Source organism: Urocitellus parryii, chromosome 1 (genome assembly GCF_045843805.1).
Source record: "Urocitellus parryii isolate mUroPar1 chromosome 1, mUroPar1.hap1, whole genome shotgun sequence".
NCBI lineage: Eukaryota > Metazoa > Chordata > Mammalia > Rodentia > Sciuridae > Urocitellus > Urocitellus parryii.
In genome coordinates, this window is record NC_135531.1 from 164,355,685 (window position 1) to 164,372,566 (window position 16,882).

At 39.9% G+C, this 16,882-nt stretch overlaps 1 pseudogene; it reads left to right on the top strand.

The window, feature by feature from the left end:
* The first annotated feature begins 14,306 nt into the window (after nt 1–14,306).
* On the top strand, nt 14,307–16,323 carry LOC144256854 (olfactory receptor 2W3-like; annotated as a pseudogene).
* The last annotated feature ends 559 nt before the right edge of the window (nt 16,324–16,882 follow it).

Below are 16,882 nucleotides of genomic sequence, written 5' to 3' on the forward strand. Positions count from 1 at the left end.
GTGAAGGGTTGGGAGAGGTTGGGGAGATGCAGGGCAGGTGCCCAGAGGAGGAGCTTTTTAAGGATTGTAAAGGGCTTCCCTGCTGCTGAGGGTAGGGGTTCATCTTGGGGGCCCTTGGCCAGATTATATAGCAGCCTGGCAAGGAGGGAGAAATTAGGAATCCAGGCCCTAAAATACCCAGCCAAACCCAAGAAGGAGAATATGTCATCTTTGGTCTTTGGTGTAGGTATAGACACAATAAGCTGTTTTCTGTCTACTGTAATGGCCTTTTTCTCTTGAGAGATAGAGAACCCCAGATATGTGACCTCTTTACATGCTATTTGGGCCTTTTGTGGAGAGGCCTGATATCCCTTTAAGGCCAAGAAATTAAGTAGAAGAACTGTGTCATCTGTTGAGTGCCCTTTGGACTAGCTAGAAAAATTTGTACAGGTTTGCAAGAGGTGGAGAGAGCAGGATTGGATTGGAGCAATAAGAAAGCCTGGACATAAGTGATCTCTACCCATTTTTCTTGAATGCTCACAGTAATTGTAGAATTCCTTTAGAATAGAGGGATCCAGGGACCCAAAAAGGGAACATCTGATTTGATAGTCAAAGGGATAAGTGGGCCAGGCCTGGGTGCTCTATTTGATCCAAGAGGCATTGTAGGGGAGAGCTGAAGGCAGAGATAACACATTACACTTGTAAGGAGGAGGGAAGAGGACTCAGAGAAGTAGGAAACTGATTTATTGGCAAAAGTGGCATCCCCGCTAGAGCCAAAAAATCAGGAGTGCCTAGGTGGCAAGTTCAAGCTGCAGAGATTGGTCATCACCGAGTCCTAACAGTCGCAGCTCTCATTCTGGATGGAGCTGGAGCTGTAGGAGACCTTGGCCAAGGCTTTTTGGGACCCCTTCTGGAGAAGCCAGATACTCCCAGGGCCAGAAAGAGGGGAGAAACAGGGCAAGAGAGAGGAACGGGAGGATAAGTGTCTCTCTAGTGGCCGAGTCTTAAAGGTGAGAGGAACAGGACTTCTGAACCTGCCCAAGGAAGGAGTCCCTGAGGGCCACTGTAGCCTTAAATGCTGTGATGGGGTGCTTTCCTTCCCACAGGTGAGGAAAGAGGTTTGCCAGATGATAATCAATATATTGCAAGAGGGTGGATTCGCGGCTCTGGGGGTGAAAAGATTGGAGGTCAGAGGCCAAGGTTTGTCCAAAGAGGTGTAGACTATCTCAAAATCCCTGAGGAAGGACAGGTTAGTTGTCTAGAATGTCTGGTGGTGGGATCTGTCCAGGTAAAGGCAAAAAGATACCCTTTAAATCTATGATGGAGGAGAAGTGGGTGGCAGTGTGGGGATCTGAGACAGCAGGGGGTATGGGTTGGGAACCAAAGGATGTATGTGCCTAATGGGGGTATTGATGAGTCATAGTATTGATGTAATAAGTGATAGGATCCATTGGGATTTTCTACTGCTAGTATGGGAGTATTGTAAGGGGAATGAGCAGGAGAGAGGTACCCCTTGCTATGAAGGTCCTGAATAATAAGTTGTAGGCCCAGAAGAGCTTTTGTGGGCAGGGGATATTGAGCCTGATTGGGGAAGGTGTTTGGATCTTTGAGATGAATGTTAAATGATGGGCAGGAAACGGTGGAGGGGGTGTGGGTATCCCATCCAATCGGGTCAACCAGGTTCATAGGTAAGGGGTCCTTTTTAGTATGGTGTTTCATGTCAGTCTCACAAGTGGAGCAGAATGGCTAGTCTTCTGCCAAAAGGGCCAGAAAAGATGAACAGGCCAATTCTGGGGCCTGACTGATGCCAGGAGCCCTGATGTTGATTGTTGTATTGAATTTAGAGAGAATATCTCGGCCGAGCAAAGGAACTGGACATTGGGGCATAACTAGGAATGTCTGAGAGAATGGGAAGTTGTCTATGGAACATTAATAGGGGAGTATTTTTTGGATAGATGGTCTTTCCTCCTACCCAGACAATAGGAGAGGTGGACGGCACTGTTTGCCCCCAGAATTCTGTCAGGACTGAGAAGGTAGCCCCAGTGTCAAGGAGAAAGTCAACCTTGTGCCTATCCACCTGAATCTACACCCTGGGCTCCTGTCTATTGATCGTTATGGCTGGGGACAAGGATCCAAGACTCTGACAATTGATTGCCATGACCAGAAGGTCAGAGGGTTCCCTGGCCATAGGCATCCTATGGGATCTAGGACAGTCAGAGCCCCAATGACCTTGTTATTGACATTTAGGGCATGGTGCAGGGCATGACCTGGCCCAATGCTTCTCCTTGCCATACTTGAAGCAGGCGCCTGGGGGTTTGACTTGGGCTTCATCTAAATTTGATTCCCCCTTTTTAATATGCTAACAAAGAGAAAATGAGAGAGAACCCAAATTACTAGCATACAGGATGAAAAAGGCAATATGAAATGAAATGAAAACAGACACTACAGAAATACAGAAGATAATTAGAATTTATTTTGAAACCTATCTTAATAGAAGATAGAGAAGGTATCAATAAATTCCTTAAGTCATATGATCTGCCCAGATTGAGTTAGGAAGATACACAAACTTAAACAGACCAATATCAAGTGAGAAAATAGAAGAAGCCATCACAAGATTACCAACCAACAAAAGCCCAGGACTGGACAGATATACAGCCGAGTTTTACAAGACCTTTAAAGAAGAACTAATACCAATACTCTTCAATCTATTTCAGAAAATAGAAAAAGAGGGAGTACTTCCAAATTCATTCTAAGAGGCCAATATCACCCTGATTCCAAAAACCAGACAAAGACAATTTAAAGGAAGAAAACTTCAGATCAATCTCTAATGAATATAGATGCAAAAATCCTCAATAAAATTCTGGCAAATCAGATACAAAAACATATTGAAAAGATCATGCACCATGATCAAGTTGGATTCATCCCCGGGATGCAAGGTTGGTTCAAGGAAATCAATAAATGTAATTCATCACATCAATAGACTTAATGATAAGAACCATATGATCATCTTGATAGAAGCAGAAAAAGCATTTGACAACATACAGCACCCCTTTATGTTCAAAGCACTAGAAAACTAGGATAACAGGCACTTAGCTCAACATTGTAAAATCTATCTATGCTAAGCTTCAGGTCAATATCATTTTAAATGGAGAAAAACTGAAGGCATTCCCTCTAAAATCTGGAACAAGACAGGGATGCCCTCTCTCATCACTTGTATTCAACATAGTTCTTGAAGCACTGATCAGAGAAATTAGACAAATGAAAAAATTAAAGGAATAACTATAGGAAAAGGAGAACTTAAACTAGCACTATTTGCTGATGATATGATTCTATACCTAGAAGACCCAAAAGACTCTACCATGAAACTTCTATAACTAGTAAATGAATTCAGCAATGTGGCAGGATATAAAATCAACACCCATAAACCAAAGGCATTCTTGTATATCAGTGACAAATCCTCTGAAAAGGAAATGAGGAAAGTTACCCCATTCACAATATCCTCAAAAAATAAAAAATATAAAATACTTGGGAATCAACTTAACAAAGAGGTGAAAGATCTATACAATGAAAACTATAGCACTCTAAAGAGAAATAGAAGAAGTCCTTAGAAGATGGAAAGGTCTACCTTGCTCATGGATAGGCAGAATTAATATTATTAAAATGACCATATTGCCAAAAGCACTATACAGATTCAATGCAATTCTGATCAAAATCCCAATGGCATTCCTCACAGTAATAGAAAAAGCAATTATGAAATTCATCTGGAAAAATAACCAGAATAGCTAAAGCAATTCTAAGCAGGAAGAGTGAAACAGGTGGTATTGCTATACTATATCTTAAACTATATTAAAGAGCACTAGTAATAAAACAGCATGGTACAGGCACCAAAACAGGTTGGTAGACCAATGGTACAAAATAAAGGACACAGAGACTAACCCACAAAATTACAATTATCTTATATTAGACAAAGGTGCTAAAAGCATGCACTGGGGAAAGGAAAGTATCTTCAATAAATAGTGCTGGGAAAACTAGAAATCCATATGCAACAAAATGAAAATTGAATCCGTATCTCTCAACATGCACAAAAGTTAACTCAAAATGGATCAAGGATTGGGCTGGGGATGTGGCTCAAGCTGCAGCTCGTTCGCCTGGATTGTGTGCAGCCCAGGTTCGATCCTCAGCACCACATACAAACAAAGATGTTGTGTCCCCCGAAAACTAAAAAATAAATATTAAAATATTCTCCTCTCTCTCTCTCTCTCTCTCTCTCTCTCTCTCTCTCTCTCTCTCTCTCCCCTCTCTCTCTCTCTCTCTCTCACTCTCTCTTTATAAAAAATGGATCAAGAATCTAGGAATAAACCCAGAGACTCTGCATCTAATAGAAGAAAAAGTAGGCCTCAATCTCCTCCATATGGGGCTAGGCGCCAATTTCCTTAATAAGATACCTACATTGGGCTGGGTATGTGGCTCAAGCAGTAGCGCGCTTACCTGGTATGCTTGTGGCCCAGGTTTGATCCTCAGCACCACATACAAATAAAGATGTTGTGTCCGTCGAAAACTAAAAAATAAATATTAAAAAAATTCTCTCTCTCTCTCTCAAAAAAAAAATAAGAATAAAAAAGATACCTATAGCACAAGAATTAAAACCAAGAATCAACAGATGGGATAAATTCAAACTAAATTTTTTTTCCTCAGCAAGAGAAATAGTAGGGGAGCCTACATCCTGGGAACAAATCTGTACCCCTCACACATCAGATAGAGCTCTAATCTCTAGGGTATACAAAGAACTCAAAAAGCTAAACACCAAAAAAACAAATAACCCAATCAAGAAATGGGCCAAGGACCTGAACAGATACTACTCAGAAGAGGAAATACCATCTATCAACAAATACATGAAAAAATGCTCATCATCTCTAGCAATTAGAGAAATGCAAATTAAAACTACTCTAAGATACTATCTCACTCCAGTAAGAATGGCAGCCATGATGAAGACAAAGAACAAGTGCTGGCGAGGATTCAGGGAAAAAGATACACTCATACACTACTGGTGCGAATGCAAATTGGTGCAGCCAATATGGAAAGCAGTATGGAGATTCCTTGGAAAGCTGGGAATGGTACCACCATTTGACTCAGATATTCCTCTTCTCGGAATATATCCAATGGACCTAAAAACAGCATACTACAGGGACACAGCCACATCAATGTTTATAGCAGCACAATTCACAGTAGCTAGACTGTGGAACCAACCTAGATGCCCTTCAATGGGTGAATGGATAAAAAAAATGTGGCATATATACACAATGGAATATTACTCAGCACTAAAAATAATAAGATCATGGCATTTGCAGGGAAATGGATGGCATTAGAGCAGATTATGCTAAGTGAAGTTAGCCAAACCCAAAATACAAGTGCCAAATGTCTTCTCTGATATAAGAGGGGTGACTCAAAATGGGGTAAGGAGGAAGAAAATGGGAAGAAGATTGCCTCTACATAGGGAAGAGGGGTGAGAGGGAAAAGGAGTAAGAGGGGAAATGCATGGATGATTGAAGGAGACTGTCATTGTTATACAAAATACATGTATGAAGATGTGAAAAAAAAAGGAATAGAGTTACCTTAGATTAGGTAGAGAGAAGAGATGTGAGGGGAGGGGAGGAGATGGGGGATAGGAAGAATAATAGAATGAAACAGATATTATTATTACTGTGTGTATATATTTGACTGCATGACCATTATGATTCTGCTACCTGTACACTCAGAAAAATGAGAAATTATATCCCATTTGATTCAAATGTATGCTATGTCAAGGTCATTGTACTGTCATGTGCAACTAATTAAAACAAATTTTAAAAATTTGGAAAAAAGAATGATGGTTGAGTACTCCTGGGGTACAGGGGATGACTGGTTGAGTACCCCTCGGTTCAATACTCTGTAAAAAAAATGAAAATATAAAAAAGTATTTAGTCTTTCCTCTATATTTTCATTGTTCTCATCATCTTTCTTTCTTTCTTTCTTTCTTTCTTTCTTTCTTTCTTTCTTTCTTTCTTTCTTTCTTTCTTTCTTTCTCTTTCTTTCTTTTTCTTTCTTTCTTTCTTTCTCTTTCTCTCTTTCTTTCTCTTTCTCTCTTTTTCTTTCTTTCTGTCTCTTTTTTTCTTTCTCTTTTTCTTTCTTTCTGTCTTTCTTTTTAAAAATATTGTGTAGTTGTTGACGGACTTTTTAAATTTATATGTGGTGCTGAGAGTTGAACCCAGTGAGTGCCTCCCACATGTTTGGCAAGTGCTCTTCCACTGAGATACAATTGCAGCCTGCAACCCTATTATTTATTCCCAGATAAAAAATTTTTTTGGAGACTCATCTGTCCATATTTAGTTTTTTGTTTTAGTTTTAATGATTTCGATACTGAAATTCCAATGGAAGTCAGATATGATGTAATTCTCATGCCAGTATCTCTTTGCTATCAGTAATATGAAGAAGTCCAAGGCCATCAGAAATGATTTTTTTAAATCCTTTTGATATTTGGGACTTAAACTGAATCATTCTCTTCCTTTTTCAAAACTTTGAACAATCATAAAACAATTTTACTTTTCAGCCAGCTCTAGAGTCCCTGTCCTTACTTTCAGAAGTACTTCCTAGACACAGTTAAATTGACATTTACAATATGATTGCAACACCCAGGGTTCTTAATTGAAAGAGAAACAAATAATTAATCCCCACTGATACAAAAAAGAACACTCTGAAAGATATCTGGTGGCCCATAAAATCTTCAGACACAGAAGAAGCAGGATGAATGTGTACACATTAATAGTGCCTAACATCCATGAGGCAAAATTAATAGAAATTGTCACTTGGTCCAACCTCAGCTAGTTGTGCTAACTTCAGGACTTTCAGGACAAGGGACCTCAAGACAGCCCATAGCACAGGTTTGTGGAATGTGGACATTAAATTGGATGGAGAGTCACCTCCAGGAAGGAGCTGGGCATGTGGCTGGTGGCTCATGGAATTGGCCAGGCAGATAGATTACAAAGGATAGATCATAGTGACACTATGCACATGGCTGCTTGTGAGACATTGGATTTTAAAACTAATATGCCCTGTTAGAGGCACACTAAGTACTTAGATTTTAGGGAATCAGAGACCCAGTGTCCAGCTCAGGTGACCCCTGATGACAAAAGCTCAAGATGATCTTTCAGTGAAGGCAAGAACCATGGCAATTATTCCATCGTGGAATGGGAAAAAGGCAAAGAGAGAAAACTGTGGCATTGGTCTCTGGCAGAAAGAACTCCTCTCTGTATTGTGTGCCTGGAGAAAGATTATATTTATACAGATATAAATGATTACATTTTCTAGGAGCCATTTGGACTTTAATATGTCTGTGTAAATTAAAACTAAAATCTATAAGAATAGAAAAGTTTTGTTTGTTTCTGTTGTTCCTGACATTTTTTTTTATTGGTACTGGGGATTGAACCTTGGGTACTTAACCACTAGTTACATCCAAAGCCCTTTTTTCCTTTTAATTTTTTTTTTCTGTGTGTGGCAATTTTTATTTTTTAAATTTATTTTATTTTTTATTATTAGTTGTTCAAAACATTACAAAGCTCTTGACATATCATATTTCATACATTTGATTCAAGCGGATTATGAACTCCCATTTTTCCCAGGTATACATATCGCAGAATCACACAGGTTACACATCCACTTTTTTACATACTGCCATACTAGTATATGTTGTATTCTGGTGCCTTTCCTATCCTCTACTATCCCAACTCCCCTACACTCCCCTCCCCTCCCCTCCCATATTCTCTCTCTACCCCATCTACTGTAATTCATTTCTCTCTCTTGTTTTTTCCCTTTCCCCTCACTTCCTGTTATATGTAATTTTGTATAACAATGAGGGTCTCCTTCCATTTCCATGCAATTTCCCTTCTCTCTCCCTTTTCTTCCCCCCTCTCATTCCTGTTTAATGGTGATCTTCTTCTCATGCTCTTCCTCCATGCTCTGTTCTTAGTTGCCCTCCTTATATCAAAGAAGACATTTGGCATTTGTTTTTTAGGGATTGTCTAGCTTCACTAAGCATAATCTGCTCTAATGCCATCCATTTCCCTGCAAATGCCATGATTTTGTCATTTTTTTTAGTGCTGAGTAGTACTCCATTGTGTATAAATGCCACATTTTTTTATCCATTCATCTGTTGAAGGGCATCTAGGTTGGTTCCACTGTCTAGCTATTGTGAATTGTGCTGCTATGAACATCTATGTAGAAGTATCCCTATAGTACGCTCTTTTAAGGTCTTCAGGGAATAGTCCAAGAAAGGGAATAGCTGGGTCAAATGGTGGTTCCATTCCCAGTTTTCCCAGGAATCTCCATACTGCTTTCCAAATTGGCTGCACCAATTTGCAGTCCCACCAGCAGTTTACAAATGTACCCTTTTCCCCACATCCACGCCAACATTTGTTGTTGTTTGACTTCATAATGGCTGCCAATCTTACTGGAGTGAGATGGTATCTTAGGGTGGTTTTGATTTCCATTTCTCTGACTGCTAGAGATAGTGAGCATTTTTTCATGTACTTGTTGATTGATTGTATGTCCTCCTCTGAGAAGTGTCCATTCAGGTCCTTGGCCCATTTGTTGATTAGGTTATTTGTTTTCTTATTGTTTAATTTTTTGAGTTCTTTGTATACACTGGATATTAGGGCTCTATGTGAAGTGTGAGGAGTAAAACTTTGTTCCCAGGATGTAGGCTCCCTATATACCTCTCTTATTGTTTCTCTTGCTGAGAAAAAACTTGTCAGTTTAAGTAAGTCCCATTTGTTGATTCTTGTTATTAACTCTTGTGCTATGGGTGTCCTATTAAGGAATTTGGAGCCCGACCCCACAATATGTAGATTGGAGCCAACATTTTCTTCTATCAGACAAAGAGTCTCTGTTTTGATATCAAGCTCCTTGATCCATTTTGAGTTAACTTTTGTGCATGGTGAGAGAAAAGGATTCAGATTCATTTTGTTGCATATGGATTTCCAGTCTTCCCAGCACCATTTGTTTCTCCATTGCATGCTTTTAGCCCCTTTATCAAATATAAGTTAATTGTAATTTTGTGGCTTGGTCTCTGTGTCCTCTATTCTGTACCATTGGTCCACCCGCTTGTTTTGGTACCAGTACCATGCTGTTTAGTTTTTTTTTTTTTTTTTTTTTTTTACTATATCTCTGTAGTATAGTTTGAAGTCTGGTATCACTATACCACCTGATTCATTCTTCCTGCTTAGAATTGCTTTTGATATTCTGGGTCTTTTATTTTTCCATATGAATTTCATGATTGCTTTATCTATTTCTACAAGAAATACTGTTGGGATTTTGATTGGCATTGCATTAAACCTATGGAGGACTTTTGGTAAAATCGCCATTTTGATGATGTTAGTTCTGTCTATCCATGAACAGGGTATGTTTTTCCATCTTCTAAGATCTTCTATTTCTCTCTTTAGAGTTCTGTAGTTTTCATTGTATAAATCTTTCACTTCTTTTGTTAGGATGATTCCTAAGTATTTTTTTTTTTTGAGGATATTGTGAATGGGGTGGTTTTCCTCATTTCCATTTCAGAAGTTTCGTCGCTGATATACAGGCATGCCTTTGATTTATGCATGTTGATTTTATATCCCACCACATTGCTGATTTCATTTATTAGCTCTAGTAGTTTCTTTGTAGACCCTTTTGGATCTGCTAGGTATAGAATCATGTCATCCACCCATAGTGATAATTTAAATTCTTCTTTTCCTATTTTTATGCCTTTAATTTCTTTCATCTGTCTAATTGCTCTGGCCAGTATTTTGAGAACTATATTGAATAGAAGTGGTGAGAGAGGGCATCCCTCTCTTGTTCCAGATTTTAGAGGGAATGCCTTCATTTTTTTCTCCATTCAGAATGATGCTAGCCTGAGACTTAGCATAGATAGCTTTTACAATGTTGAGGAAAGTTCCTGTTATCCCTAGTTTTTCTAGTGTTTTGAAGATAAAGCGATGCTTTACTTTGTCTAATGCTTTTTCTGCGTCTATCAAGATGATCATATGGTTCTTATCATTAAGTCTATTAATGTGGTGAAGAACATTTATTGATTTCCATATATTGAACCAGCCTTTCATCACAGGGATAAATCCTACTTCATCATGGTGCAAAATTTTTTTGATATGTTTTTGTATCCGATTCCCCAGAATTTTATTGAGGATTTTTGCATCTAGGTTCATTAGAGATATTGGTCTGTAGTTTTCTTTCTTTGAGGTGTCTTTGTCTGGTTTTGGAATCAGGGTGATGTTGGCCTCATAGAATGAATTTGGAAGAGCTCACTCTTTTTCTATTTCCTGAAATAACTTGAAAAGTATTGGTATTAATTCTTCTTTAAAGGTTTTGTAAAACTCCGCTGTATACCCATCCAGTCTTGGGCTGTTCTTGGTTGGTAATCTTTTGATGGCTTCTTGTATTTCATCCATTGATATTGGTCTGTTCAAATTGTGTGTATCTTCCTGACTCAGTCTGGGCAAATCATATGACTTAAGAAATTTATCTATGCCTTCACTATCTTCCATTTTATTGGAATATAGGGTTTCAAAATAATTTCTAATTATCTTCTGTATTTCTGTAGCATCTGTTGTGATATTGCCTTTTTCACCCCGTATGTTAGTAATTTGTGTTCTCTCTCTTTTTCAGTTCATTAGCATGGCTAAGAGTCTGTCGATTTTATTCATTTTTTCAAAGAACCAAATTTTAGTTTTGTCAATTCTTTCAATAGTTTCTTTTGTTTCAATTTTGTTAATTTCCGCTCTGATTTTAATTATTTCTTGCCTTCTGCTACATTTGCTGTTGTTTTGCTCTTCCTTTTCTAGGGCTTTGAGATGAAGTGTGAGCTCATTTATTTGTTGTTTTTTTCTTTTTCTTTTTTTTTTTTTTGAGGAATGACCTCCAGGCAATGAATTTCCATCTTAAAACTGCTTTCATTGTGTCCCATAGATTCTGATATGTTGTGTCTGTATTTTCATTTATCTCTAAGAATTTTTTGATTTCCTCCTTTATGTCTTCTGTAACCCATTGATCATTCAGTAACATATTGTTCATTTTCCAAGTGATGTAAGATTTTTCCTTCCTTCTTTTATCATTGATTTCCAGTTTCCTTCCATTCTGATCAGATAAAATGCATGGTATTATCTCTTTATATTTACTAAGTGTTGCCCTATGGAATAATATATGGTCTATTTTTGAGAAGGATCCATGTGCTACTGAGAAAAAAAGTATATCCACTTGATGATGGTTGATATATTCTATATATGTCAGTTAAGTCTAGGTTATTGATTGTGATATTGAGTTCTATAGTTTCTTTATTCAAATTTTGTTTGGAAGATCTGTCCAATGATGAGGAAGGTGTATTGAAGTCACCCATAATTACTGTGTTGTGGTCTATTTTTTTAAAAAACATTTTCCAAGTTTCATTTTGTTACTACTTAAAGTTTTTTTTTTTTTTTTTAACTAACATAGTCCTGGGGTCTATTTGATTCTTGAACATGAGGAGAGTTTGTTTTATGAACGTTGCAGCACCATTATTTGGTGCATAAATATTGATAATTGTTATGTCTTGTTGGTGAATGGCTCCTTTTAACAGTATATAATGTTCTTCCTTATCCCTTTTGATTAACTTAGTCTTGAAGTCGATTTTATTCGATATGAGGATGGCCACCCCTGCTTGCTTACGAGGACTGTGTGCGTGGTATCATTTTTTCCCAACCTTTCACCTTCAGCCTGTGTATGTCTTTTCCAATCAGATGTGTCTCCTGGAGGCTGCATAGTGTTGTATTTGTTTTTTTAATCCACGTTACCAGCCTGTGTCGCTTTATTGGTGAGTTTAAGACATTAACGTTTAGGGTTACTACTGATATATGTTTGTACTTCCAGCCATGCTTGATTATTTATCTTTTTTTTTAATTTGGTTTGTTTCTCCATGCTTAACTCCCCCCCCCTCGCTTTACTGAGGTACTTCCCACTGTTGGTTTTGGTTATTGTTTATCATTTCTTCTTCGTGTAGTGTTTTTCTCAAAATGCTTTGCAATGCTGGATTTCTGGCTGTAAATTCTTTTAACTTTTGTTTATCATGAAAGATTTTTATTTCATTGTCGTACCTGAAACTTAATTTTGCTGGATACAAAATTCTTGGTGGGCATCCATTGTCTTTCAGTGTTTGAAATAATTTGTTCCAGGATCTTCTCACTTTCAGCATCTCTGATGAAAAATCCATTGTTAACCTTATTGGTTTACCACTGAATGTAATCTGCCTCCTTTCTCTTGTAGCTTTTAATATTTTCTCTTTGTTCTGTATATTGGGTATCTTCATAACATTGTGTCTTGACATTGGTCTACTGTGATTTTGTATGCTAGGTGTCCTGTATGCATCTAAAATTTGTACAACCCTTTCCTTTTTTATTTCTGGAAACTTTTCTATAATTATTTCATTCAACAGATTGCTCATTCCCTTCATTTGAACTTCTATACCTTCCTCTATCCCGATGACTCTTAAGTTTGTTTTTTTTATGTTATCCCATATCTCTTGGATGTTTTTCTCAGGATTTCTTACCAGCCATTCTGAGTTGGCTAGACTCTTTTCAAGATGATATATTTTGTCTTCATTGTCTGACATTCTGGCTTCTACTTGCTCCACTCTGTTAGTGATACTCTCATTTGAGTTTATAATTTGGTTTATAGTTTCCTTCATTTCTAGGATTATTGTTTGATTTTTTTTATAATCTCTATCTCCTGGTAAAGTTGCTTATTTGCTTCTGTTATCTGTTTATGTAGTTCATTTTCAATGTGTTATTTCATTGTTTGACTTTGCTGTCTCATGTCCTCTTTAAGATTCCATTCCATCTATCTAAGGTATTCCTTGAGTTCTTAATTTGACCATTTTTCTGATGCCTCTAGGTCCTTCTTTATATTTAGACTGGTCTGCATTGTTTGTACTCCTTTTCTTCCTTGCTTTTTCATGCTGCTCATGTTCCTTCCGATTCTGTTTGACCGATGAGTTACTGTTTACTCCTATAAATTTATTTGGTTTTGTGTGTCTCTGGGGTCTCTCTTGTGATGGGAGACTATGACTAGAGATGATGAATTTTGTTGCACTTTAATGCTCATTCATTCATTTCCTAAACTGTGTATGGATTCTGATTGCATATAGTGGTCTGCGGATTGGTCTTGGGACTTATGTTTAGGTCAAGCAATGTGATGGTATTGAGGTTGATATCTCTTGGGAACCTTGGAAGGTTGCTCTACTGACGAAGGATATTAACAGGAGAATGGTCTGGAGTATTTGGGGGTAGCTAGGGAATTGGTAGCACTATATAACACCTCAGAACATTTACCTATACATATTTAGCAAATCACACATAAATAGCGTCATGATGCTTGGGAGGAAAGGTATTAGAAGGGGAGGGAAGAAGTCGCTAAAGAGAATGAGAGTAAACAGGTAGAATTCAAGGAAAGGGGAATACGGAAATTAAAAAGAAATAAAAAGACAAAAGAAAAAATAGAAAATAAAAAAAGAAAAAATTTTTAAAAATAATTAAAAATAAAATAATAATAATAATAATAATAATAATAATAATAATAAAATTTAAAAATGCAGTCTTAGATTTCGATTAACTTATCTTCCAGTAGGTGGAGCTGTGCCCACCAGGCCAAGCTTCTCCTCTCAATATGCAGGAACCAATCACTGTGAAGTGGCTCCTCCTCCCCAACTCCTAGGCTCTCCTATCCTGAGTGTCTAGGGCCTTTTCTTGTGTCTAGCCACTTCCCCACTTTTCCTCCAGCCAGGCCCCACTCAACGGTAATGCTAACCACAATACTGGCTACACGCCAGGTCTGTTGCTCCTGGGAGTCCTATTTTCTTGAACGACTGGGCACACTCTCCCTGCTTGCCATTCCCTCAGACCCTAAGTTTGTGGAGCATGGGGCTGAGAACCCTCAGCGAATTTTGCCTGCCCTGCTGTAGCCACGCCCCCGGGAGCTGGTGCAAGAGACCTCAGTTGTGAGCACTGGTGGGAGCTGTAGCCAAGATCCCGTGTTGCGGTTTCCGTGTCGCTGCTCCTGATTCCCTGGGTCTGACTATCATGTTCACGGGAGAGCTGGGAGGGGCCCTTGAGGTTTCCCTGCTGTGTGGAGAGGAAGGGCTGGGGGTTACACACCTGCCCCCACTGGTTTCAATGAAGTTATCTCTTCTGTCGCATTCTGGTGATGTCAGTTCTCTGCCATAGCGATATCCCATGCAAATGGCAGCAGTCCGTTCCCTTTGCTGGGTGTCCGATGCAATGGGTAGGTCCTGACTGGCTCTCCTAAGCCCTGTCTCAACCCCGTGGCCACTGCCTATGAAGGCTTAGTAGGTATTAACCTCAAAAGGTTCACGGAGGAGCCAACGAGTTGTTTCTCTATTCGGCGGGACCATTTGTAGTGCTGAGTCACAGCGATTTGGCTGCAAGACGCAGGTCTGGCTTTGAGACGCAGTCGGTCAGCCAGAAACTGTGTACAGGAGCCTGAATTCACTCGCTCCGGGCTTGGCATGTGTTCTGAGGGGCACAGACTGTTCACCCTAGGTCCATCTCAGCTCAGCATTGCCTAGTGATCCTGAGCAAACAGCATTCAGACGGTTTAAGACTCCCTTTGCCCTCACAGCTAAAGAGGACAGAGAATTGATCTCTCCTCGTCTGCCCCCATGTTGGAGTGTTTTTCGTTTAATTTTGAAACATGATCTCCCTAAGATGCTGAGAGCCTTTCTAATTTGCTGAGACTGGCTTGGAACTTGTAATCCACCTGTTGTGTTCAAAAACAGAGTAATACTGAAACCTGTGACACTCAAATATTTAAATATTCATATGTTTGGTCTTTGAGTTTATCAAAAGCTTTCAAGTGTCCAAACATGTCAACAGTACAGATTTTGTATGAATGTACCCATGTACCATGATGTTCAAGGATCAGCTGCATATGGTATTTACTAAATCCTACCAGGTGGTTCTTTGAGGTGATCTTTTGTTCCTCTGAAGCTTGGACAGGAGCTCAGGAACTTGTGGTTCTGGAAGAAGCAAAGGTTGGAGCTTGGCAGGTGTGTGTCTTGCCTCTCTGGAATGACAGAGCACCAGGGTAGATAAGGATTAAGATATCAGCCATATTTCCTGGGTGCAGACCAGCTCTGCCAATCTACATGTGACATTTACTTAATACACAAGTATGTCAGTTTCCTTTTCTGTAAGTTGGACATGATAATAATCATCATAGCAGAATCTGCATGCCACTGCACTGTGCTCATGTATGCCTGACTAGGAGTCCATACTCCCCAGCATCAGCCATTGCCACTACTGGAGTTGACACCTCTCCTCAGGTGCAGTACAGATGGACAGGAAAACAGAAGCAGCCAGGGCTATTTCATTCTCCTGGGATTTTCTGACCACTCTCACCTGGAGAGGATCCTCTTTGTGGTCACCCTGGTAGCCTACCTGTTGACCCTGGTGGGCAACAGCACCATCATCCTAGTGTCTTGGCTGGATCCCCTGCTCCTCACACCCATGTACTTCTTCCTCACCCACCTGTCCTTCCTGGACATCAGCTTCACCACCAGCTCCATCCACCAGCTGCTCCACAACTTTCGTGGCCATGATAAGACCATCAGCTATGTGGGCTGCATGGTCCAGCTCTTCCTGTTCCTGGGCCTGGGTGGATTGGAGTGTCTACTGCTGGCCATCATGGCCTATGACAGTTTGTGGCCGTGTGCAAGCCCCTGCACTACATGACTATTATGCATCCACAACTCTGCCTGGGCTTGGTGTCTGTGGCCTGGAGCTGTGGGATGGCCATTTCTTTGATCATGTCACCAATGATGTTGTGGCTACCTCGATGTGGGCATTACAAGGTAGACCACTTCCTGTGTGAGATGCCTGCCCTGATCCGGTTGGCCTGCATCAGCTCTGCTGCCGTGGAGGGCATCGCTTTCATTCTGGCTGTGGGCATTGTGCTGTCTCCCCTGGTCTTGATATTGGTGTCCTATGGCCACATCGTCAGGGCTGTATTCAGAATCCAGTCATCCTCAGGAAGACACAGAATCTTCAACACCTGTGGCTCCCACCTCACCGTGGTCTCCCTGTTCTACTGGAACATCATTTACATGTACATGCAGTCAGAAAGTAGGTCCTCCCAGGACCAGGGCAAGTTCCTCACCCTCTTCTACAACATTGTCACCCCCTCCTGAAACCCCTGATCTACACCCTCAGAAACAAGGAGGTGAACGGGGCACTGAGAAGGCTGCTGCTGGGGAAGAGAAAGGGGAGCAAGGAGTGAGGGCCTGAAGAATTTCATGTATCCAGCCTGAAGCAGCTACAGTGGGCCACTATGGTCTCTGAGCTGTGGAGCAGTGGAGGTGTCAGCCTGCAGGTCTCAGCACCCTTGCATTGCTGGCCTTCTTGAAGTCTGTTTAAGGTCAGCATTTTGAGTTCTATGAGAAAACAGCTCAGGTTCTGTCATCAATACCCTAGATGTCCAGATCTGACCCCACCAACTCATACCAGGGCCATGCTGGAAGCAGCTCCGCTCTGAGTCCTGCTTCTGTTGTGTGTTTTTAGTTCACAGTAGTGCTCTCAGCATTTTATCTAGAATCTCTGAGATCATTCAGGGCTCTAGGTGTGAACCACTCTCTCTTTCTAGATGGCAATAAATGCTAAGTTCAGTGGGGTTTGGTATTTTCTCTTCTCATATTCTCCAACAGATTTACATAAAATTATGTCTTTTTATGACCTTTGTCACTGGACAGATGGATGAGGATTGTAAGAACAAGGATAAGAGCATAACTATAAAATGGACCCACTGCTAACCCCATATGCTTTCTTTGCCCAAAATCATT